This window comes from Panthera pardus, unplaced genomic scaffold, assembly GCF_024362965.1.
Source record: "Panthera pardus isolate Hobbes unplaced genomic scaffold, ASM2436296v1 HiC_scaffold_19, whole genome shotgun sequence".
In the NCBI taxonomy this organism is placed as follows: Eukaryota; Metazoa; Chordata; class Mammalia; order Carnivora; family Felidae; genus Panthera; species Panthera pardus.
The window spans coordinates 21,419,829-21,444,718 of record NW_026526754.1 but is presented as its reverse complement, the minus strand read 5'-3'; the positions used below and the strand labels follow the sequence as shown (position 1 = coordinate 21,444,718).

General features: G+C 60.7%; 1 protein-coding gene across 4 annotated transcripts in view; it reads right to left on the bottom strand.

Annotated features, from left to right (window-relative positions):
• The window catches only part of OSGIN1 (oxidative stress induced growth inhibitor 1), a 47,454-nt gene that overhangs the window by 8,773 nt on the left and 13,791 nt on the right, over positions 1 to 24,890 (bottom strand). The window contains exons 1-2 of one of the 4 annotated variants that reach the window (XM_019413064.2): positions 23,120 to 23,252; positions 4,593 to 4,691 (exon numbers count right to left, since the gene is read on the bottom strand). The exons of 1 other annotated variant lie outside the window; for it this stretch is intronic. The gene's annotated coding sequence lies outside the window, so the exon portion shown is untranslated. Of the gene's footprint in view, positions 1 to 1,581; positions 1,735 to 4,592; positions 4,692 to 23,119; positions 23,253 to 24,890 lie in introns of those variants that run through there. 2 more of the 4 variants (XM_019413062.2, XM_019413060.2) reach the window with 2 other exon arrangements.

Sequence of the window (24,890 nt, the reverse complement as noted above, 5' to 3'; positions counted from 1 at the left end):
TGGTGGCCCTGGGGAACAGGATTGTAGTTCCCAGAACACTTTCTCCCGGAACCGCCAAACAGCCCCAGGGCCCCACCCCTCCTCATGACTGTCCCCAGGAACAACAGGGACCCAGGTGATGTCCTTGCTGAAAGCTGTGCCTTAGCAACTTTCATTCTCGTGCAAACCCACTTCACTGATGTGAAAACTGAGGCTCAGGGAGGTGAGGCCATGCCCCTGAGGTCACAGAGCCAGTGGGTGATAGAATGAGGGTTTGGCACCCGTGGTTTGGGTTCACCTAGACCCTCCACAACCCCCCGAAACGAGCACGCAACCTGTTCCCAGGGACCCGAGCCCGCCCTGGGCATGCCCGTCCCCTCTCTTGTCCCTTGAGCGTCCCCACCCCCAGTGAAGAGGGGCACTCCCCGAGCCCTCGTTTGCCCTCTTCTTGTGCTTCCCGGAAGGTGGAGGAACCCAGTTCCCACCAGGGCTCTTGGGATCCGAGTCCAGGGCTCCCAGCGGCCTCTGGATGCCACCCATGTGAGGTCACGACCCAGGGGACACTCCTGTGCAGCATCCCAAGGTCCTGAGCAGCCAAAAGCTCTCATGACCTTGGAAGAAGGCACACACTGCCTACTGACAGCAGGCGACCTGAAACCACACCCATCCCAGTTATGCTTTTTAGTGCTGTGGTGTTGGCATGGGCACCTTTTTAATGTTAACTTTTTCTTTGAGTGCCCCCCCCCCGCCCGTGTTGCCTGGACAGCAAAAAAGCTCCCATGAAAGACTGACTCTAACTCCCAGAAGCAAATCGGCATCAAAGGAATGGAAATAATGGCATCTGTAAATGATGTTTCTTTGAAGTTTGTAGCACAGGCACTTTCCGGGGGAGGAAGGCTTAAAACTGTTCGGAGACACTGAGGCACCAGTTCGGCCGCACTTACTGGGCACCTCCGGAGGCCCTTTGCTCATTTGACTTTGATGACGCCCCCCACCCCGGGGCACAGAGGCGCCGTCTTGCCTGGGGAATGTCCGAGATGATGGCCTCGAGTGCGAGGCCTGCCCGTGGATAACCAGGGAAAAGACTGCACGATGACAGTTGCCACCAAGAAAGTGACACGAGGCTGCGGGGCAGGGTGAAGGTGAGGGGGGTCCCTCGACACAAGGGCCGCTTGCCGGCAGCCTGGGCACACCCCCTGCACCCCCTCCCTTTGGAGCCTCCCCCTCCTGAGCCCCAGGAGTTCAGAGGCTCCCAGACCCCTGGTTCTCAGCACCCCAACCTTCTGTCAGACGCCAAGTGCTGGGGACCCCCCGGGGCGGCCCGGAAGGCCGGGAGAAGCACCCGGCCCAGCAGCCTGGCTGCAGGACCCAGGGGCCTCGCCGGGCAGCGCGCCGGGCTGACCACGCCTCTTTCCTGCCAAGAGCAGCATCACGTGGACCGGCGACAGCGGCGGCGGGGACGGAGGGTGCCAGGCACCTGGAGATGGTCATGGCCCGCAGGGGCGGAGGAGGAACCCGGCGGCGGCCCGAAGAGCTCCTTAGTGGGGCCTGCCGGCCCCCCTGCCCAGCCGCGCCCCTGTCTCCCGCCCCCAGGCCACTCACCTGACCCGCAGGCGTTGCAGGGAACCTGGGGAGCCTGACCTGGCGGGCGCCTGGAGGGCCGGGGTCACAGAGCCACCGGGGAGCGGGCTGCCTTTGCCCCGTGGTGACCCGACCGAGCAGGCTGTGCGAGTCAGGGAGGCGAGGGTATTTCACGGGCTGGGAGGAGGCGGGCGGGCGGGGCGGGGCCAGGAAAATCACTTTCATAAGCGTGAGTCAGCAGGGGCCCCTGGATGAATGAACTTGCACCAGACCCAGGACCGGCCTTAAAGGGCCCCCACCGGCCAGGGCGGGGGTGGGGGTGGGGGTGGCCAGGCTGGCCCCCACCCCTGGGGCTCAGTCAGTAAACGGAGGCCCCAAGGGACCCCCAACCGAGCCAGCCTGGCCTTTTCTCTTAGGGAGGGAAGACAGCCTTCCCAAAATTGGAGGTGGCCCTTGTGTTGGGAGTGGAGAAAGCCACACACCCTGCTTGCACTTGGTGCCCCCCCCCGCACCCCCACCCCGGCTGTTCTCCACTCCGCCTCACCCGACCCAGTGACCAACCTCCTGACATCAGCCTGCCCAGGAGGAGACCCCGGGCTCTGCCACTTCCTGGGCGAGCTGCCTCAGCTTCCTCATCCCAGAAACGGGGCTGGCTAACAGGCTTTCCCCCCTGGGCTGGGCGTGGTATGTAAGCGATGTCACCCTTGGCTCCCTAGTTCAAGTCCCCCTTTCTTCCTTATTCTTTCTCTGCACGCCTTACGGTTTGCTGACCCTTACTATTATTTCATCGTCTGTCTCCCCAGACCAGGAGGTGGGTCCTGCGTGGGCAGGGGAGTGTTTCCGTGTCTGCTTTATCCCGAATCTAGAATGCTGCTCTGCACACAGTAGGCGCTCAAGAAGGAAGGAGGGAGGGAGGGAGGGAGGGTTGGGACACTATTTTGCCCACAGACCTCAGTGCACATTAGCTGTGATTTTCATTATTGATGTGAATGCCGCCCCCTCATCCTTTCCTGGCCGGAGGGGCCTGTGGCAGGCAAGGGGGAACTCGCCTTGCGTGCAAAATTTAAGGGTGCACCGAGAACACTCAGTGATGAAGAAAATAGTATTTTAGTGCAAGGTTTTTTGGAAAATCAAACCTAGGGGCGCCTGGCTGGTCCAGTCGGAGGAGCGTGCGACTCTTGACCTTGGGGTTGTGAGTTCGAGACCCACATTGTGTGTAAAGGTCACTTTAAAAAAATAAATAAACCTAAAAAATCAAAAAACAATGCCAAACGTGAAGGATACACAAAAGATTACAATTTCAAAACCAAACAGGATCTGTAACCGTGCCGAGCCATATTGGAGCCTGAGCACAAAGAAAAATCAGAATACTGATGCTGTCTTCATTTAAAACCTTGCTATGTTTCTTCATCTTGGATTTTTGGCGTTACTCTTGATTTTTAAAAATACTGCAGGAACACAAGACCCATGGGTCTTGATCATGGAATGCTTTGGTGCCCCTTATAGTTTGTGCCCGAGGTGATGTCTCTCTCCTGGTCCTGGTGGCCACAGGGGCTGGGGCTGGGGTTCGCACAGCACAGGGTATGCGCAGGGAGGTGAGGTGGGGGGACGAGGAGGGCAGGGACCAGGTCAGATTGTGAGGCTCTACTGGGGACAGAGTGTGGCATCCCACCAATGAAAGACAACCTCTGAGGATACAGAGTCCCGCTGAGACCGGCAGGGACAGATGGACCGACAGAAGCCACGGAGTGGGGGGAGGAGAGGATGGGGGAGAGGGAGAGAGGCGAGCTGGCACAGGGAGGGCTGGAGGCTGGGGGTGGGTGGAGGGTTTGGGGGGCAGCGCGAAGAGCAGGCTGAGAAGGGAGACCCTAGGCTCAGGGAGGAGATTAGGGGTCATGAACTGGGAAGGTGGCCCCACAAGGCTACGCCTGAGGGGAGCCCCTGCCTCCGGCCTGCGCTCTCCTCCTTGGGGGCTCCTGGGTATGTGCCCTGTGCCCGGGACCCCACTCTCAGAAGGGCCCTGGGCTTGCTTTAAAGCTCTGCTGTCGCCGCTTTAAAATCCTTATTAGGGGCGCCTGGGTGGCTCAGTCGGTTGAGCATCCGACTTCAGCTCAGGTGATGATCTCGTGGTTCACGGGTCCGAGCCCCGCTGACAGCTCGGAGCCTGGAGCCTGCTTCACGGATTCTGCCTCCCTCTCTCTCTGCCCCTCCCTGGCTCGTACTCCGTCTCTCTCTCTCTCAAAAATAAATAAAACATGAAAAAGTAATAATAAAAAATAAAGTTCTTGTGAATTTTTTTTTTTAAATTTTTTTTTTTAACGTTTATTTATTTTTGAGACAGAGAGAGACAGAGCATGAATGGGGGAGGGTCAGAGAGAGAGGGAGACACAGAATCGGAAGCAGGCTCCAGGCTCTGAGCTGTCAGCACAGAGCCCGACGCGGGGCTCGAACTCACGGACCGTGAGATCATGACCTGAGCCGAAGTCAGACGCTTAACTGACCAAGCCACCCAGGCGCCCCAAGTTCTTGTGAATTTTTGAATGAGGGGTCCCTCATTCTTCCAATTTGCACCGGGCCCCACAGATCGCATGATGGGCCAGACTGGGCTGCACCGAGTATGGCCTGCTGGGTGCTGGGCTTGGGCGCAGTCCCCCGGGCTGGGTGATTTCTGCTAAGGCACTGCCCCCCTGGAGCCTCGCTTTGCCCACGGGAAAATGGCACCCACAGTCCCGGGCCCCTGAGCAGCAGTGCTCCGCGGGTCCTATATGACACGGTACATAGCAGTTTGGGGGGGGGGGGTCAGCGGGAAACCCACTGCTCTGGGCTGCGGCTCCCTGGGTGGCTTCTAGCCCCTTGTAGGTGTGCTGTGTGACCTTGGCTGTGGCCTCCCTCTCTGGGCCGTGGCTGTTTCCAAAGGCTGTGGCCGTTCCAGCCGTGGTCTTGTTTTAACGCTCCCTGACACTCTGAACGGGCACCGTCCACGCACCAGGAGCCCAGGGACAGCCTGGGGACTGCGGCTTCCACAGACATACCTCTGCTGCAGGCTGTATCTTTGCCCGGCCGCCTCGTCGTCTCCACCTCCCCATCCCAGGGCTCTGGTCTGGAACTTCCAGTGTGTTTGGATGTGTAAACTGAGGCAGAGAGAGACACCCCGGGTCAGAGGTTCCCACTTGGAGCGTCTCAGCCCACGTGGGGCGAGAATGAGGTTCGGGGTCCAGAAAGGAAAGCCTGGGAAGGAGGTGGGCGCCCGGGTCCCCCATCTCTGGGTCTGGCCTGTCCTTCCTCCTGACCTGCCTCGTGGCCCCCGCTAGCCCTGATCCCTTTTCCGGATTTTGAAAATCTGCTGATACAGAGAATTGTGGGCGAGATGTGGACTTTCTTCCCCGTCGCCTGTTTATCTGCCAGGAGATTGTGGGAAATAGGATGTGTTGACTTGCTTCCAAAAAGCTTGGCCAAGACATAGATAAATGTCACGGGTGACAAGGGGACGGTGGCTGGGGACCATGGAGAGGGAAGGCAGGTCTGTGGAGGTTGACTCTGGGTGACTGGCTCTCTTGGGACTCCACTGGGTGCCCCGACCCCTCCACACCTGCCCCGTCCCCTTCAGCATCTGGAATATGAGCGCCTAGATCCAGATGTGCTGAAATGAAGGTTGCAAGACGTAGCAAACACAAATACAGGCCCCCAGGCAACCGAACTGCAGATAAGATACAAGCTATGAGTGTAAATACATTCCATGCAATATTTAGGATGCACTTAGACGAAACAATTTTTTTTCATTGTTTATCTGAAATTCAGTTAATTTCAGCCTCTATTTTATTTGGCAAATCTAGCCGTAAGCATAAAGTACACTAGGTTTTGAATAGTACAATAAAAAAAAAAAGGAAGGGAAAATGTCTCAATCATTTTTATATGGATTACATGGTAAAATGAGAATATTTTAGACATCTTGGGTTAAATAAGACAAAGCATTAAAATAGTGTTCACCTGTTTCTTTTTACGTGATTAGTGTGGCATCTGGAAAATGCATGCATGTGGCCCTTTTTAGGCTTTTACTGGACATTGGCACCTGCTGCTGGCTGGTCAAGCAAACCGGGACATTCCTGGATTTAGCAGCGAAAGTCCCACCGTGTTCCAGGAACACTCTCAGTCCTTGAGGAATCACACCCATCGGGCATCCGCAGTGCAGCAAGCAGCCGGACAGGGTGACTTGGGAGAGGCGTTTCCCTTCTGAGCCTCAGTTCTCCCATCTGGGCACTGGCCTTGCAAGGTGGTGACAGCAGAGGGAGGGGCCCAGCAGTAGGAAGGAGCTCAGACACAGCAGCCCCCCGCCCCCCCCCCCCGGGCCTCCCCCAAGCTCCCTGCAGGTGCTTGGGTGCTGGGGAACCAGTGGAAGTGAGGACAGGCTGGCTTCGGGGCACTCCTCTGGGGGTCCTGACATTGGAAGGATCCCCTGTCAAAACCGCGATTTCTCTCTCCCCACAAGGTCCTAGGACTATTCCCAGGGGCTGCTTCTGGCCCTTCCGCCTCCCTTTCCCCGTGGCGGCTCCCAGAGCACTGCCACTGGCCAGGCACCTCCAGGCGTGGACAGAAAGTGCTTTACACGCAGCTGAGGCTCAGAGAGGCCAGTCTTGAGCCTGAGGGCACACAGCATGAGCAACAGAACTGGGGCTTGAGCCAGGGGCTGGGACTGCAGAGTCTGGACCCTTCCGGGGGAAAAGGAAGACCATGAACTAAGGAAGGGACAAAGTCTCCTTCCTGCCTGGAGCACAGAGGCATGGCCCGGGAACTCTCCCGAAGGGCCTACCTACCACCACAGTCACCCTCTTTCTGAGGTGCCCACACTGTAAGGCGTTTCGGGGACGGATGCGTTTAATCAGTACACGAGTCCAGTGAGAAAAGTCTGCACGGGACTCTTATTTTCCCGTGCTACAGGTGAGGAAGCTGAGGCCCAGAGAATGTAAGATGTGACCCCAAGTCACGGCGTGCGGTTAGAGTGGGACTGTGACCGGGTTCTTCCAGCTGCCCTGGCACAACGGGACCAGGCTTTTCCGGCACATGACAGGAGAGCTAATATTTGCCTTCCCCACTTACAGAGCTTTGCCACCACCTTATCTCACTGACTCCCCACAACCAGGGGGTGGGCAAATATTTTCAACAACAAGTTTAGTTTACAGATGAAGAAACCCAGGGAGACTTGCCCAAGGCCACTGTTTCCAACGGGGGTGGCAGAGGGGACCCGGAATGAAATCTGTCTGTCTGGTGGCAGGGCCACGCAGGCTGCCCCAGGACAGCGGTGGGAGCTGCCAGCGGGGGTTCACGACCCAGGGAATCACCACAGATGCCTGGGGAGACGAGGTCAAAGCTGCGGTGGGGGGGGGGGGGGCTGGGCCCTCTTCTCACCCATGGAGAGAGCTGGGGTGGGGCTCAGGAACCACAGGCAGAGTGTGGGGTTGGCCCCCAGAGGAGAGTCTGATGGCGGGGCTCAGCCCCAGCCTGTGGCCACACTCTCTGCCTCCCGATTCCCCCTCCTCCTGAAAAGCCAGGGGGAAAGTTACGGCAGGAGAGTCAATGTACCTGCCTTACAGTCAGGGTGGACAGGGGGTTCTGCCCAGGAATGAGACAAATGGGGACTCTGACCCCATCACTTTCAGCTGGGTGACTTTGGGCAGGTGACTTAACCCCTCTGAGCTTCCACGTCTTGCATGTGAGAGGCCGATGGCAGAGCAGAACTGTCGAGCCCCGCTGCGCATGGGACTCGCCCGGCGAGAACCTAAAGCTATACTAACGCCCAGGCCTCGGTCCCAGAGATTCTGACCTCGCTGGGCTGGGGTGCAGCTGGCCCCGGGGAGTCCCCGTGTGCAGCGGGGCCGGGAGCCTCTGCCCTGGCAGCTGTAGGGGACGAGCAGAAAGCCCCTGGCCCCGGGGGAGGAGCCCCTCCCACCTTGGCGGCCGGTCCCTTGTCAACCACATTCCGCATGCAGCTGCGGGGAGAGTCATGAGGCCTAAAAGAGGAATCGGCTTCAGAGGAGCCAGACCACCAGGACTGCTGGTGACCCCGGTGGGGGTCTGGCCGGAGTCCCAAAGAACCACCGACCCCACCACTGGACGCACCGCTACGTCCCCTTACTCATTTACCGCACGCGACTCACGTTCCCCGACTCGGTTCTAGGCCACCGCCCAGGCATCTGCACCGCCACACCGTGAGCCCGGAATTCCGGGGACCCCCCCCTGCGGGAAACAGCTACGATAAGCCAGGAGACCCCCTCCCCCCACGTCCCCCCCGCAAAGGCGCCGATAGTAACAGCAAAGGCCGTGAGCGTCTCCCGCGCCCGCTGCTGACCGTGGGTCTGCGCGTGGTGGCGAAGGCCCAGCCTTTGAAAAGCGCAGGTCGGGAGCCAAAGCCAACGTGGAAGTTCAGGGTGATAGAAACAGGAGAAGCGGACCGGAAACGGTGGGGATTCCTGCCACGGGGGGGGGGGGGGGGGGGCCTAGGGGCAGGAACCTGAACACATTGGGGAGAAAAGAGGAAGCTGGGCCCACGGCGGAGGCCAAGGAGTCTCAGCTGGATTTGAATTCGAATTCCCATTACCTTTGCATAACAGACACCAATAGTCATCCTAAGTGGAGACAATTTTTGAGCCGAGGGCCTTCTGTGTTTTGTTCACAGATGAACTGCAGGCGTCCAGCACAGGGCCTGGGACACAGTGCTGGCTCAGTAAACAGTGACTGAATGAATTAATGAGTCTCGTTGCTTCCAGACTTTCCAGATAGCCTCTGGAAACACTGCCGAACGTGAATAAAGCCCTCTTTATGTCACAGGCGCATGGACGGGCGTGCCTGACGTATGTTTCAGTCTTAGGTGACCACTGGGAATTGGCCGAGGTTGAAGACAGAGCCCTGTGGCACACCAGTAGAGGTCCTTCCTTCCTCCGGGAGACACGGTCCCCCCATCGGCAGAGGGGAGCACACAGTGTCTGTGGAGTCAGAGACCATGGGTTGTGCATCAGCTCTGATGTGTCTTTGGGGTCGTTACTTCACTTCTCCGAGCCTCAGTTTCCTCATCTGTAGTACAGAGGTGATAATACCTGTCCCCCAGGTAGCTCATGGGTCCTCAGGGAGAGGCGGACACCCCTCCCCTCTGTGCATCACCATGCGGACGTTCTCATTCTGGGCGGTCATTTATATGGACCTGCTCGTTTTCCAGCCACCCAGCCCAGAGCCCCACTCCCCGCAAACGTCCTTGAGGCCAGTGGTTCTGGAAATGTGGTCCCCGGACCAGCAGCAGCAGCACCTGGGAACTTATCAGAAACGTAGAGGCTCAGGCCCCCGCCCTGGCCCCACAACCTGCACTTTCACGAGGCCTCTGGGTGATTCCTGCCAGGTTTTGATCCACTGCTGAAGGAGAGGACGAGAAATTCCATCAAAGGCTCTGCCTATGCCTGCACAGTCCTTTGACTTGACTGCTCTGGATGAGCCCACGCTAGGCCCTTGGGGGTGTAGTGCCTCTCTCCCTACAGGCTTGTAAATCGTAAGTAACCTGCATTCTAGGGCTGGAGGTTTAGCTGGCGCCTCGTCTGTCGGAAAACTGGGGCCCCACCTCCTGGTCCCTGCCCTTGAGGGTCCTGCCGTCGACCTGCAAGCCCCAGGCCCCTTGGCATGCTGAGAAGTAGGCTTGCAGCGGAAGGAAGCCCCCCAGACTCTGGGCTGCCAGGGCCGTCTGACCAGCCTTTCCAACAAGCTTCCGGGCCCTTCCCGAGCGGCCCAGGTTTATTGTCCTGGACCCAGAGGCCAGAAGCGGAGCTGGCGCTCCTGAGCTGTTTTGTCTCTGGCGTCTGTGGCTTTTGCCCCTTGGCCCCGGGGAGCGGGGGGTGGGGGTGGGCATCACTCGCTTTGTTTCATTTGGCCCACGTGCTACTAAAAAAAGCCTTGTTTGCCACCGTTATCAGGTTTTACGGGGCCTTGTCTTCTCGGGCAGGTGGGGTCAGGGCCTCCGGGATTTAACTTAGTGTCATGTGATCGGACCTTTCCCAGCGACAGGATAGGACAGGAGAACAGCTCCAAGAGCATTTTGCACGTTTCCCTGCAGAACAGCACTGGTGCCCAGCACGGAAGTCCTACGAAGACGGCCTCGGGGCTCCAGGGCCCACCCAAGTGGGAGACGGGATTCCGGAGCCCCGTCCTTTCCCGCTGAGGCCCCACAGGCCCGCAGGGTCTCATGCAAGCTCACAGACTGCAAATGAGAGCCGGCACTCCCCTGCTGGACCACCTCCAGGGGCTCCCACTGCCCTCAGGCCTCAGATGCAGGCAGGCCCCTGCTGGAGCTGACCGGAAGGGCCTCCTCGCCCTCCTTCCAGGCGCCCAGGGAGCCCTGCTCTGCCCGCCATGCCCCTGCCCCTGCCTTGCTTTCCTGTGGTTCTGGGCAAGCCTCTCCACGCTCGGTCTCCACTCCCGCTGCTCAGACTAAGCAGGGCCACTGGGGCTTGTGTTTCGTAGACGTGCGCTCTGTTAACCATTGGAGCCCCCCCAGCCATGAACCAGACGAGGCAAAAGGCGACAAACGCTTCTGTGCCCAAGGGCCCAGAGTCGGAGGGGAGAAACGAGAAGGGGCTTTGGAGGGCATTCGAGGGTGGGGGCAATGGGTGTCACGGCAGCCGCTCTGGAGAGGTCGCGTGTCAGCTGAGGCGTGCTTGGCCACTCAGAGAACCGGGGTGGGGTGGTCTGGGGGCGCAGGACACACGTGCTCCCAGGAGAGGCCCCAGGGTGGGAGGTGGTTGCCTTGTTTGAGGACGGGAGGGTGAGGGGGGGCCCTGAGGGGTTGGGAGACAAGCTCGGCTGCAGCGGGGAGCCCCCGGAGGCCCTGGGCAGAGTGGGGGCTGTCCAGTGAGAGCCGAAGCTGCCTTGGACCAAGGTACCGGCCGTGTGGGTGCAGAACGGATGGGATCCATTTTGGAGCCAGCGTCAGCGGGACTTGGTGACAGACCGACACTGGAGGTGAGCCTCTTGCCTGGCTCAGCGTGAACCACTCACCCCTCCGAGAGTAGGGCCCTGGTGTGTGCACCTGCCGGTCCCTGTGGTGTGGATATTCCCACCAAGGCGGACTCAGGCTACCCGGTTCCCCCCCACCGCCGGCCCCCCGGGGGTGAGCAGGGGCAGGGAGGCGTCAAGAACGTTTTCCTGATGGGGGCCACGTGTGGGACGGTGGCAGGCGGGGCATCCGCTTCGGGGAGAAGGCGAAGAAGGGGGGAGACGTGGGGTGGGGGTGGCCACGTACGGTCTTGCGGCCTGAGGTGCCTGTGGACCTCTCCGGCTGGGCACAGAAGGCCGAGGCGCGGGGCCCGAGGGCTCTCGGCTGGGGTGTGAAGCGTGGCCACTGCTGGCAAAGAGACGACGTCAGAAGTCTGGGGATCGGGGGAGGTCGCGGAGGGAGGGCGGAGGCCAGGACAGAGCCGTCGCCGTCCCCGTAGCACAGCCTGCTCGGGTGCTTGCGCCCCCACTACCCCGTGAGGGTGGCGCCCTCTCTGCGGCGGAGCCCAGCGGCGCTTAGAGGATGCATCTTCATGGGGCCGGGGACTGCCCCCCTCTGGCTGCGACTGTGGAGCCCCCGGGGCCTCGGGCCGACCCCGTGAAGATCTTGCAAAGCAGCTGACGAGCCCTCTTGGCGTGGGGCCCAGGGCCCGGGGTTGGGGGGGCCGGAGCAGGAGTGGCGCCCCGGGGGGAGGGCCGAAGGTGGGGCCAAACGGGATGAAAGCTAGGACGTCGTCCCTCCCAACCGGACCCCTGGCAGGTGCTCGGCATTTCCCATCACCCTCCGAGGCAGGAGCTCTCGGCGGCGGCCACATTCAAACCGAGGGATGGGAGACGGGGAGGGGCGGCCCCCTCGCAGCAGCCTCCCTTCCCCGTCGCCCAGCTCCTTCCATAGGGCCTGCGCGAGCGGTTTCCGTTTGGAGGAAAGGAGACCTACTTAGTCTCCTTCGATAACACCCTGAGCTGGAACCAAACGGAATCCTGGCTGGCTCCTGGCTGCTGGTCGCGATCACCGCCACCGTCTCCAGCAGCAGGACAGCAGGATGGTTCCTTGCCTGCACACCTGTGGCACGCGGGCCCCGGGACGAGCGGCCGGGACAGAGGTGCCTCTCTGACTAGACAGGGGCCCCGCCTTGCTCGCGGGGCCGCATCCGGCAGGACCTGACAGGCCCCAGGCCCCTTGCACCGACTTCTCCCCAGCGCGCCGGGCAGCCTGCCACCCGACCCCCTCTGCTGCCTGCCCTCTGCTGCGCAGGGGCGGTGCCGGCGGCGGGGCGCAGTCGGGTCTGGGCTGGGCACTGGAGGCCCTGCATGTTTGGTGCCGTGGAGAAGCAGCCCGGCTGTCTGGGCTTGAAGAGATCTGCTGACATGTGTACTGCACAAGCAGAGCCCCCGACACTCCTCCCCCCGCCCCCGCCCCGGCCTCACCTTGGGACAGTTCCTGCACTCGAGGCGATGCTGGCCTCAACGGTGGAATCCACGGCATGGAGACTAAATGTCATCAGGCTGGGCCTGGCTCGACTCCCCTCGCAAGTCCGTGCAAGGATGGGCTTGTGCACCTCTCTCTGGCGGTCGAGGACTGCACTCCCGAGTCTAGCCTTTCCTCTGCTCCTGTGGCCTCCTGGCGCTGAGACCTCTGTGGCTCACCGAGGGCCTAGACGTTTCCTTCGCCCGGGTGCTCCGGGACAGAGTCCCAGGCACGAGGATGTCTGTGCTCAGAGGGAGCTGTCCCAGGAGCCCGGCACCCCATCTCCCAGGTGGAGCAGCTCGGGTCAGCGAGGGGAAGCGGTTCCTCCGGGGTCACACAGCAGGAGCGTGCCTTGGAATTCAGCCAAGACCCCTGGAAAGGTCTGTGACCTCTAGGGAGGGAGCTCAGAGCCCCCGTGCCCTTCAGGGACTCAGCAGGAATTTCTTGCTGGGCGCTGTGCTGAGAAGCAGGCATACGATGGGGGAGAAAGACACAGACCTTCCCTCAAGGAGATGATGACCCGGTGGGGAGGTTAAGTCCATAGGCGTGCTCTCACAGACTGACCTGTTGGGCAGCGTGACGAAAAGCTGCCCAAGACAGACAACTGGGCTGGGAAGCAGGCGGGGGTATAAGAACTGACTAGGGACAAAAGTCTTGCAGGTGAGGCCAAGAGCAGGTGCAAAGGCCCTGAGGTTGGAAGGAGAGTTTTGAGAAACTGAAAGGGTGGTGTGTCTGAGTGCGGGGGGGGGGGGGGGGGGGGGGGGGAGGCTCACAGGAGCCGGATCGTGCAGGCTTGGTGGCCATGGAGGGATTTTGGTCTTTTCCCCAAGAGCAAAGGGGAGACCCCGGAGGAGGGTGACGGGATCAGGCCTGCAGTGTGAAAAGGTGGTGGGGAGGATGAGGGCAAGCATGGGTCAGGTGCTGTGGCAGCCGTCCCAGGAAAGAATCAAGGCTTTGGCCACTTCCTGTTCCCAGGAAGAAGCTCCATCTGGGACGAGCCGGATTCCAGGATGCTGTGTGTGCGTGTGTGTGCGTGTGTTGTGGGGGTGTGAGGGGCAGATAAGAAAGGTCAAAGTGTCGGTGGGTGGGGCTTGCCATGGGGAGAAAGGTCACAGGGCATGTGGGTGTGGTCCTCTCCATCAACCCCTTTCCTGACTTTTGTCCCCAGGCATTCGTGTTGCCTACTCTGGATCTGGACACCAATGGAACCTCACGGAATGTTGTCTCTCGTGTCTGGATCTTTCGCTCAACTTCGTGGCCCTGGGATTCACTCGCACGGATGTGTGGGTCAGTGGCTCCCGCTTTTTTATTGCCGGGCAGAGTCCCACAGTGTGCACACAGCACAGCTGGTTTATCCATTTCCTGGGCATTTGGCTATTTCCAGCTTTTTGCTGTGACCGTTCCCACGCGAGCCTTTGTGTGGACATCTGCTTTTGTTTATCTGGAGCAAAGCGGAACCACTGGGTCACAGGGAGGGCGAGTGTGCACACGGCTTTCTCTCTGCAGCTGCGCCCCGGCTGGCCCCCACCGGCGCCAACACCCCTTGGAGACCAGCCTCTGCCCTTAGGGGAAAAGCCTGGCACCGCGGGGGCCCTCCCATCTCCCCAGCCGAGATGCTGGCTTTCTCCCACCTTGACCCTCACGTTGCTGCCAGACCGAAGGCTCACGGTTCCCTGAACACACATCACTTCTGTCCTCCTGGACGAACTGTCCTTTCTGCCCGGAGCACACGTCCCTCCAGTGCCCTCCCGGGGACAGCCTCCCGGTGCTGTCACATCTCACTGGAGCATCTTGGCGACCCACTGACGTTCCCCAGGCCCTGACCAGCGTCTTTGGACCACATTCCCCTGGTTCCCGGAGGCCACTTGTGCTCAGGCTCTCCTGAGGACCCCGGGCTTGCCGTGGGGTGGGGATGTCGTGTGGCCGGGCCACGGACACAGCTCACACACAGGAGGCCTCGGGAGCCGTGCAACAGATGAGTCGGTGAGGCCGAGTCTGGGTGGACACACCCAGGTGTAACCCCCTTTGGGCAAAGCACACACGGCTTAAGTGTGCACCTCGATGAATGTTTGCACACGTGTAGGCCCGTGTGACCGCCGCCCAGGTCAAGACGGGGAACACGCCCCGCTCTCCGTCTGAGTTCTGTCCCCAAAGATTAGCGCTGCCTGTCCTTGAACTTGCTCTAAAAGGTATCACACAGGATGTTCTCTCTCGTCTCTGCCTTCCTTTGCTTGTTCCAGACGTCGCCTCGGAGAGGCAGATCCCAGGAGCCTGAATCCCTTGGCCTCAATGGCCAGCGTCTTTGTCCCCGTGTCATTGTTTTCCTCTCTCCGCCAACATCTGTCTTTCCACTTGTCGCTTCTGTCCTCAGCCCAGGTGGACTTTGCTTCTTCCCCCAGGGCAATGCCCTGGCCTCGCCCCCGGAGGGGTCCTGAGCACTCTGTGCCGACCTTCCGGTTTCCTGGGCCTCAGGGCAGGGGGGTCCCCTCTCTGCAGACAACGTAAACCCTGACCCACGGGTGTCCCCTTGGTCCACCTGGCCACACGCCTGGCTTGGTGTGATAAAACAGCGAGACCCTTTTATTTGTGGGGGAGCAGGCTTATGGATCAGCCCACCCCGGTCGGTGTGTTCTCAGGATCAGCGCCCAGGAGCTCAGGACGCTCTCAGGCCCCACACCAGACTCACTGTCTAGGAAAACCGTGTCCTTTTGTTTTTCCTAAATGTTTGTTTATTTATCCTGGCAGGGGAGGGACAGAGAGAGAGACAGAGACAGGGAGAGAGAGAGAGGGGGTGAGAAAGAATCCTAAGCAGGCTCCTGGCTGTCAGCACAGAGCCGGACGGGGTTCGATCCCACAAACCGTGAGCTCATGACCTGAGCTGAAATCAAGAGCCAGACACTCAACCGACTGAGCCCCCCAGCACCCCTAGAATAACTGTTTTCTTTCCTTTCCTTTCAATCCCCCGGTACTTCTGACATCAGTCGTGTGGGTGTTTCCCACACTGACCGGTTCTCACACACCAGACGGGTGTCCCACAGTTCAATTCGTTCCGATGCTAGCTGGAGCCCGCACAGACCCCACAGGTTACAGGCTCAGTCCCACAGATGCCCTGAGGGCACACACCAATCGCGAGGGGTGGGTCCCCGGTCCCCCACACTCTGTCTGACTTGGCTCCGATCGGAGGTTCCCGTGACCCCCTCCCCAGGTTCACTAATTGCTAGAGCGGCTCACAGAGCCCAGGAAGACTGTTTCCTTACGATCACTGATTTATTACAAAGGCAGTGAACGGCCAGATTGAGAGATGCACAGGGTGACGTCTGGGAGGGTCCCGAGCACAGGAGCTTCTGTCCCTGTGGAGCTGGGTGTGTCCTTCCTGGCACAAGGACGTGTTCACAACGCATACGTGAAGGACGTTTATGGACGCTTGATCACACAGGCAGGATGGACCAAGAACCCAGCCTCCAGCCCCTCTCCTTTACCAGGAGGATGAGGGGTGGGGCCGAATCGTGGTCTTTTCGGCAACCAGCCCCATCCTGAAGCTGTCCTGGAGCCACCCAGGGTCACCTCATTGGAACAAAGGACGCCCCCATCACCCAGGAAAGATCTCACCAGAGCGTCTGCGTCGGAACTGGGGTTAAAGATCGACTCTTAGAATCAAGGATGCTCCGAGCACGTTTATCAGTCAGAAAACCACAAAGGTTGGAGGCGCTCTGGCCAGGAGCCTGGGGTAAAGACCAAATTACGTATTTCTTATGATATCGCAACGCCACCTCCGGTGGATCAGAGCATCGGGCGGGGGGCCGGGCAGTCTGTGTTCCCGCAAGCCCTCCAGGGACCGTGGCACAGCTTCGGCCTGCAGACCACTCACCCTTGGCATGTGAGGATGCTGGCGACGCATCGGGCAGAACAGGAACATCGCTTTCTTAGAGTAAGAAGATGCTATCGTTATCCTAAGGAATATGACAGGGTTTTGCTACTCGGGTCTGACGTCCTCTGATACGTAATCTGAGCCCTGGCCGGAGCCTCCCCAGTGGAAGGGCCAGTTCCCAGCTGGCTGCCCGGGTCAGCGTTGAGGAGGCTTGAGACCCCGCACAGATGTCCACCCCATGCGGAAGGGGCCGGGGGTCACTAAGTGTCTTCTGTCACCCTGACAGCAGAGGCCTGGCACGCCAACTGCGGCCCATCGGTTTCTCCCGCACCTGTTCCCTACCTGCTCCGTCTCAGTCTGAGCCCCGGGAGCCTGGTGCCCTGACCAGCTGCTTTCCGGCTGGGTTCCATCAGCGGAAGTCAGGGGCAGGAGGGCAGAGGGCAGAGCAGCTGGCATGGTGAAGTGCTTGGCATGGGCTCAGCCGCCAGTCTGGGGGCAGGGGAGGAGGGGGGGGGCTCAGCCGCCAGCCTGGGGACGGGGGGCACTGTGGGGAGCCCTAATCTGCAGTGTTGGCCACTTGCCGTGGTGTAAATGCTCCCATCGGAGTCAGTCTCAAGCTAGCGACGTGCCCACCCTGCACCCGCGCACGGAGTCGGGAAGAGGCCCGAGGGAGTGTGTCACCACACAGATCCGTGGGCGTACACGACCTCGTGGCCACAGCTGGCAGCAAACTACAGCCAAGTCATCAAGAAGCGAGGAGTTCTGAGGATGGGTTTTCTTAGTTTTGAAGAAGATTCATTAATTGTAAGTTTATAGAATTTACTTTTTAACAATGGGTGTGTTTACCAACTGGCTCACGAAATTCCCGGGAAATTGAACAATCGGCCAATCAGCTCTTGCAAGTGGCTATGAGCCGGTCTGGGCACCACTGGCCGGGTGACAGTCTGGAGAAGCCTCTGCGGCCCCGCTTCAGCCCTCTCATGCCCCTCCCCAGTCCAGCCTCATTCAGGTCCAGGGACACTCTTTCCCCTTGACCCTTCACCCCCGGGGACAGAACTGGCTTCCTGCTTTGCCATATCCCCACGGCGCCCTGATGCCTCTTACTTCCTTCCTGCCTCCCCTAAAGGGCGTCCTGGGGGTGGGAGACAACAGAGCAGGTGCCCACCCCTGCTCGAACCCCAGCCTACCTCCCTCTCTTTTACTTATCAACCTTCTGCATAAAAGGTCACCGGAAGAAACGATCCCGAGCCCAGAAACCAGAAACCCCCGGGTGCACGGCAGGCTCTCCTCGGACAGAAGGGCACTCTATAAAAGTGGCCGTATCCCCCAGGCACCGCGGGTGGGTGTAGCAGCTGGAACGCCCCCTTGGGAGGCAATGGGGCCACGTCTGTCATGACAACCATGCACATGGCCGGGGACCCGCCGATCCCTTGTGAGGTATTTGTCTTAGGGGCAGACTTGTACCATCCGAAATGATGTGTGTCCGAAGTCATTCATTACAGCTTTGTCGAGAAGGGCTGAAAACGGGATGCAGCCGAAGTGCCGATCATTAAGAGACTCGTTAAATAGGTTCTGGCACATTCTTCCAATGGAGTATTTTGCAGCCGCTCTTTATGGAACGACATGAAAGGTGCCCTCAGGAGGTGGCAGAGCGGAGGCGGGAGGGAGACGAGTGGGGGCAAGGGAAGGACACAGGAGGCCCACGCAGTGGCTCTCCCCCAGGTGGGGACCTGTGAACTGACTGTTCCCTCCAAGCCCGTTTGCACTTTCTGAGAATCGTACTGTTCCCACGCACTATGCCCTGGTCAATACACAGACCCAACTTGAACAGAAGCAAAGAAATAGCTTGCGGAGTTTCACGGACGCCCCCTCACCGCCTGGGACCCCAGAACTCAAGCTGGCCAGGGCAGAGGCGCCCCTCCAGGACCTCTGCGTGACTCCGTGGGGGCAGTGAACCCGTGGCCCCAGGAAGGACCCTGCGGTGGGGACTTCTCCCTGGTCCCAGGCTTTCGTGCCCACCCCCCTCATCCCCACTCTGCTCAGCTCAGTGCCCACCTGAGAAAGAGAGCGCAGGGAACTGGGGGTGTGGGGGGGGGCGTGCCCAGCCACACCGAGGGCTTGTACGCCCGGTCTACAGGAAGCCTGATTTCAGGGGGGGTTTGCCTTCCCCTGTGACTCATCCGATGACCTACGTAAGGGGTGGCTTTAGAGCAGCAGCATTTCTCACGCTCGCTGACCACACACCCATTCTTGGTGGACCATTTTGCACAACTGGTGTTCTCTGGAACGCTCTTCGGGAACCACGGGTTAGACGTCTGCCTGAGTACCTAAAGGCCTGGACACCAGGGATTCAGTGAGTCAAGCACACCGCCCGGTGGCACCAGCACCTCCATCCCCCCAGCCTGGGTCACCCACTGCAATCACCGAGGCCGTCTCCAGAGATGCCGACTGAGTTGATTGATAAGGGGGTGTGGCCCGGGCACTGGGAGCTTAAAAACTGGCCCCGGTGCTCCCCACGTGCAGCCGGAGTTGAGAAAACGAGTGTTCCAGAGCTGGGGTCGGTGGCAGGAGCAACAGGACGGTCCTTCTGTGCTGCGATCTGGGGTCACATCAACAGAGGCATCGTCCATAGAAACTGGGGAGGGGGACCGTCCTGCCTGATTGGGCCAGTGATCAACGGTATTTGGTTCTGAGCCCCACATCTTACCAGAAGCAGCTGACAACGGGAAAATGTCCGAAGAGAGGAATCCGTACGGCGAGAAGGTTCAAGATTGGGTCTTAAGGGGCTCACCCTAGTCCTGCTCTTTCTGGAGAGTTCCTGTCACAGACACAGAGGTGACAGGTGCTCCATGGGGCCGTGGACACAGGCGCAGGGCCCCACATCTGCCCTTAGCTCTTTCGAGTTAGGGCTTGTCCTCGAAGCCACTCTGGTCTCTACCGCCCCGCGAGGCACCTGCTCCAGGAGAGATCCCCGAGACGGGTGCAGATGTTGTGGGGGAGAGGCTGAGAGGGTGGCAGGGGGGCCGATTCTCTCAACCTGACAGTGACTCCCCAGGGTCATGTGGGGGGGGACCGGCTAACCTGAGGCACAGCTCAAGGAGTTCATGCGTACTTGAGAGGTGGGAGAGAGGTGAGGGGTCAGGACGACCCTGCGGGCGGAGGCTGGTGGCGGGGGCTCTGTCCCCCGGGTGAGGGCACACGGACGGCCTTGCTGTCTGTGCTCGCTGTTGTATTCCCTGCCCGGACGGCTTGGCTGAACGGATGGGGTATCAGGAGCAGGAAGAGATCTGGGTTTGGTGGGGGGAGGTGAGTGGTTAGGAAACGTGTCTGAAGAAGTGACATTTCCCCTGCGACCAGAAGGGCAGAGAGCCAGCCACGAGAAAAGCGCTGTAGGGTAGAGAACAGCACGGGCAAAGGCCCTGAGGCTGGGCCGGTTTGGTGTGTGTGTGTGAGGCCAGCCCCCCGGACCGGGGGTACTGGACTCTGCGGGCGGGGCCCGGGGGATGTTGGACAGGCGGGGCAGAGGCTGGCCACACGGGCCAGTGTGGTGAGGAACGCGCCTCAGGGGCTGCCTCCCAACGGCGTGACCTGGGGCGAGCGGCTTAAGGGCTCTGGGCCTCAGTTTCCTCACGGGCAAAGTGGGTTTAACAATAGCGACGACCGCACAGGACCCGGAACGGCACCAAATACGGAGAACGGAGCCTGGCTTGTGGTAAGCTCTGCAGAAATCCTCGCCGCCCCACTCCCCCTCCTCCCCCTCCTCCTCCTCAATGGAGGAGCCCAGGAGACAGAGCCCGGCCCAGAAACCAGGTCAACCGGCTCGGGGTTCTGCGTCTTCCCCATTCCGACTGCTTCCTCCCCACCTCTCCCTGCACACACACCCCGATCTGGAAGAGTCTGCCCCTGGCAGAGGCCCAGGGCTTCTGGATCCTGTCCAGGCCCCTAATTGGGAGCTTCTGTGTCTCTACCGCTGTGACCGCATCCCTGGAAAGAGGATCTGGCGGGCCTGCCCACCGTGGCAGGCTGTGCGTGTCCCAGCAGGCCTGCCGCCTCCTGCCTCAGTGGGAAGGAGCTGGAGCGTCCCCCTGCGTGGTCCCTCGGGCTCTGGCAGGGGACCGCGAGGGGCAGGCGGCGACTGGAGGAGGGAGGATGCAGCCCGATGGGCAGGGAGGCTCCGAGGCCGGACCTCTCCCCGGAATCGCCCTCCCTCCCCTCTGGCTGCACCGAGTCAACCCGGACTCCTCTTTCGTTCACACCCAAGCTATCGGCAAAACCCCATCAACGCTCCCTGCAGACACATCTGGAGTGTGATCCCCTCGCGGCTCCCCCGTGGCCACCACGTCTCCGCCCTGGGCTGCCGCACAGCCTGCCCGCTGAACGGGGCACCTTACACCGGTCCTGCTTCTGACCACGGCCCATCGTCCACACAGCTGCTGTGATAACCGCTCCGCACACAGCCAGACGCTGTCCCTAGCCTCGGGTGACTTCCTCCCACCAGGGCTCCGCACCAGTCCTGTCTGACCCCGCCCGCCCGCCCTCTCTGCCCTTCCGGGCTCTCCTTGCTGCCTCCGGCACACTCCCTCCGCAGGGTCTTCACCGCATTTGCTATTCCCTGGGCCTAGGATGCCCTTCCCTCAGACGTCCATGTGACTCGCCTACCCTTAGTTCATTCAGGTCTCTGCTCAAGTGTCTTCTCAGTGAGACCAGAACGGCCTGTGTAAGAGAGAAACTCCCACCCTCCTTATCCAGCTGTTCCACCTGGCCCTCCCCACCCGCCCTGCCACTATATGTCCCCACACCCTGGCCTACTTGTTCATTTGCTTGTCTGGATCCCCACCCCCGGGATGCAAGCTCCCAGAGGGCGGGTGTTTTGTCCCATTCCTGGCAGATCTCAAGCCTAGTCCAGGGCCTGGCACACAGCAGGGGCTCAGTAAGCATCGTGACATAAAACTGGGCCCCTGGGTGCTCCTTAAGCAGGAGACCACCAGGCTGGGCTCCTTCCTCTGGGGCTGACCTTTCTGTCCCTGGAAACAGAGACAGTCAGAGGGGTCAGCTCCTACCGGGCGCTTTCAAGCCCCTGGCTTCCGGAGAGCAGGCACACGGCTCCCCCCGCCCCCCCCCACCCCTTCCCCATGGGGGCCAAGGAGGACATTAGCATTGGAGCCAGGAGGCTGTAGCTGGCTGCTTTCTGGTCACAGAGCTGGGGTAGGGCACATTCCATTCATTCAGCCAGCGTGAGGCTGGTGCTGTGTGTGGGCCAGGGCCAAGAGCACCGGCAACGTGATCATGCTGCCGGTTTCCGGGCAGGCTCGGAGATCAGAGGGGACGGCGAGCCAGCAAAAGGCAAACTAAAGCAGTTTGCCTGGTGCGCTCCACGGGACTGGACTTTCTGCGACAGATACCTGGGTGTCCTCTGTGCCATCCTTCCTCCCCCATCTACTGGCAAGTGCTCAGGGCACCCGGCCTGAGGTCGACAGGGCAAGCTTATCCACGTGAGCAGTGACAATACAAGGCCCCGCAGCTTCTCCGAGGTGGTGTTCAGACGGAGACGGGAGCAGGGGGCTGAAGGGTGGCTCCCCAAAAGATACACTCACGTCCTAACCCCAGGAACCTGGACGTGTGACCGTATTTGGGAAAAGGATCTCTGCAGATATGACCAATTAAGGATCTTGGGTTTAGATCACGACCGATTTAGCACGGGCCCTAAACCCAACGCCAAGTGTCCCTGTGAGAGACAAGCGGGTTTGACAGATACGGGGAAGCCTGGAGCCCCCAGGGCTGGGACCCGGCAGGAGGATCCTCCCCCAGACCCTCTGGAGAGCTCGGTCCTGCTCACAAAACACCCTCCGGAACGGGCGGAGGACAGGTTTGTCGCTATAAGCCCCCTGCTTGTGGCTCTGTGCCACCATGGCCGTGGACATCGCACAGCAGGGACCACGGGAGCATTAACGTCAGACCGAAAGACGATTGGGTCCAGGACCCCTTTCTCCTCCCAAGCGTCGGGTTCCCCGCCCGCTGGACACCTGCTCCCAGTCCAGAGCGCGGGGTGGGGGGCGGGCAGGGAAAGTGGCTCTGGGGGTGGTGGCAGTCAGTGCCTGGGCCCTCTGGGAGCACATGCTCAGCTTCCCGTCCACCCAGATGGAGTTGCCAGAGGCCAGGGACCAAGGGAGCACGTGTGGTGCGGCCCACGGCCGCAGCCTCGAAGCCCCCAGAGCTCTGCCGTCAGCCTTGGAGGCCGTCTAAAATGGGAACACAGATCTCATAGGAGCCACGTTCTCCCAGCCACGGGCGAGGGACCCCAGCGTGCGTGAACACGGAGGCACGCTGCTCCCCAGAAGGGTGGGTGGGAGAACACCCAAGGCCTGGGATGGGAAGGGGGCACCGCTTATAGACCACTCACCCCACTCCGCACTTCACCTGTATCACATCACAAGGTTCCCTGGCTTCCCCACCAGGGAGTTGCAATCATAGGATTTTACAGACGAGGGAGCAGCGGCTGGGGGCCCGGGGCTCAGGGGAGCGGAGGCCAAGAGCTGGGGTAGAGCAGGGCTGGAGCGACCAGCACAGACGAGGGCTAACTGAGGCCTGGATGCCGCGCAGCCCAGCGTGGGACTGTGGTCTGGGTCTCGGCGGGGGGAGCTGGGGCTCCGCGTTTTCAAAGCTGATGCTCATGGGCAGTGAGGGGTGACCTACCCCCGTGGCCTTCTCTCCCTGGCCCCGGCATGGCAGGTGGAGGGGGGCTGCTGAGGGCCTCTCGTTGAGGGCGTGGTACTGGGAGCCAGAAGGGGTCGGCGCCCCGAGGAGAGCCCCAGTGCCCAGCCGTGACGGGGCCGGACCGCAGAGGTCGATGCCCCGTTTCGAGCGTCTTGTGCACGGACGCGCAGGGATGTGCCGGGGCCTCCCACGGAGGAGCTCCACACACCCCCTGCGGCTCCGTGTGGGACGGAGACAAGTGAGCCCATTTTACTGCCGGGGAAACCGAGGCGCGGGAGTCGCGGTGCTTTCCCGAGACCACACGAAAGCAGGTGCTGGGGTTCACCCAGGCTGACCCTACAGCCCACATACTTTCTCCAGGACTGGAGGGCAAGGGGGCCTGGAGCCCGCTCCTCCTCTCTGGCCGGGCCAGGCTCCACCCCAGACCCCACGGCAGCCCTGGAGAAGTCCCTGCCCGTCCCCGCCGCTGGCCCCCTCCTTACTTGGTGGCAAACAGGCTGGGTGCTGCAGGGTGACAGGTGACCAGTGCTGTCGGGGAGGAGTGGGTACAGGGGAGATGGTTTTCCTCCGGGCTCCCCCCGCCCCAACCCTGGCTTGGATGGAGCCACAGGAGAGTGAGGGACAAGAGGCCAGGCTGGCCTGTTTGTCGCATCACAAAGTCCTGCCCTGGGCTGGTCCTGGGGGGGTGAGTCGGGGGAAGCCTCAGAGGGGTGCTCTCCCAGGGACCTGGCCCGGCCCAGCTCCCCTCTCTGCAGCAACTCCACCACAGTGTCTGCAGCCTCCGTGGGGGCACCATGAGAATGGGCACATCTTGCCAAGGTGAGCCCCAGGCGAGAGGCCCGGCAGCGCAGGCTTCAGAGCCTGGGTCCGGGGGGGCAGGCACCGCCGTGGTCAGCCCAGCATCATGATCTGTGCACCTGCTCCGCGTGGCCTGGAGCCAAGGTCTGAACCTCTGGAAGACTCGGTCTCCCCATGTGCGGTGTGGGAGCAGACCCAGGACACCAGCCCGTGCGGGCATCCTGGGTATCTCCAACAGGTGGCCCTCTGGGCCCCGGATGGAGCAGGTGTTCTGTTTTCTGGAGCTTTCTGGAAGGAGCTGCAAACAGAGAAGCAAGACCACAGCTCGTGTGAAAAGGAAGCACTGGGGCCAGCAGGATCCAGAAGGAGCCAGCCCACGGGCAGCAGAGAGGGTGGACGGGGCAGATGGAGGGGGCCGCCCCGGAGTCTGGGCTTGTCACTGCCACTCGAGAGAGCCCGTGAATCGTCTCGTCCAACGTTTCCAAACGTCTTCCCCCTGCAGCCACAGAGGCTTTTAATACACACAAAAATTCTCATTTGGAACGCCAGTAAGAAAAATTCCCAAATAAAAGAATTATTTTACTCCTTTACATCTATCTGTTTTAGAAATTAAAATTTTTTAATGTTTATTGATTTTTGACAGAGAGAGAGAGAGAGAGCGAGCATGAGTGGGGGAGGGGCAGAGAGAAAGAGAGGGAGATACAGAAACCGAAGCAGGCTCCAGGCTCTGTGCTGTCAGCACAGAGCCCGACGCGTGGCTTGAACTCACAGACCTCGAGATCACGACCTGAGCCAGAGCCGGACGCTTAACCGACTGAGCCACCCAGGCGCCCTGTTTTAGAAATTACAACGGATGCATGCACTTAGTGTAAATTCAGGAACGGCCGCACAGCTCAGAAAGGATGACGCCAGGACTGGCACCCATACCTGGGTTCAAACAAAGTATGACCCGGGCTCTGTGGTCACGAGTGGCCCGTGGCAGTGACAAAACGGAAGAAGGCACCTGTGGAAAGCATGGTTTGCGTGTGTGTGGAGGTCACGGATGTAACAACGATGCCTGGACACAGTCATGTCTGGGGGGGGTCCCGTGCACCATGTCCAGATGGGGGGTGCGGTACGTGGCTCATAAACAGACCAGCACCACGGGAAGCTACGCTCGGCCCCCCAAAGATCTCCCGGACTCCCACCGGCGGGAAGTAAAAGCTTGACGCCGGCCAGGATGTGTCTCCCGCTCCCCCGATGCCGGCAGATACCCAAGCTTCCCTCTCCCGTCCAGCAGTGCCTGTGTCGGATGGGGCGGCCCAGCCGAGCAGCCCTCACGGGCTGGGGACCCCGTGGCTTTTTGATTCAAGGGCATCAAGCAAGAGACGTGGACCGTTTGTCTGGTCTCGGCTGGTGTGAGTGCAGGGGTGGGGCTCAGTTTGGAGCGACAGGGGCGCCACGTGGTGGCTGACG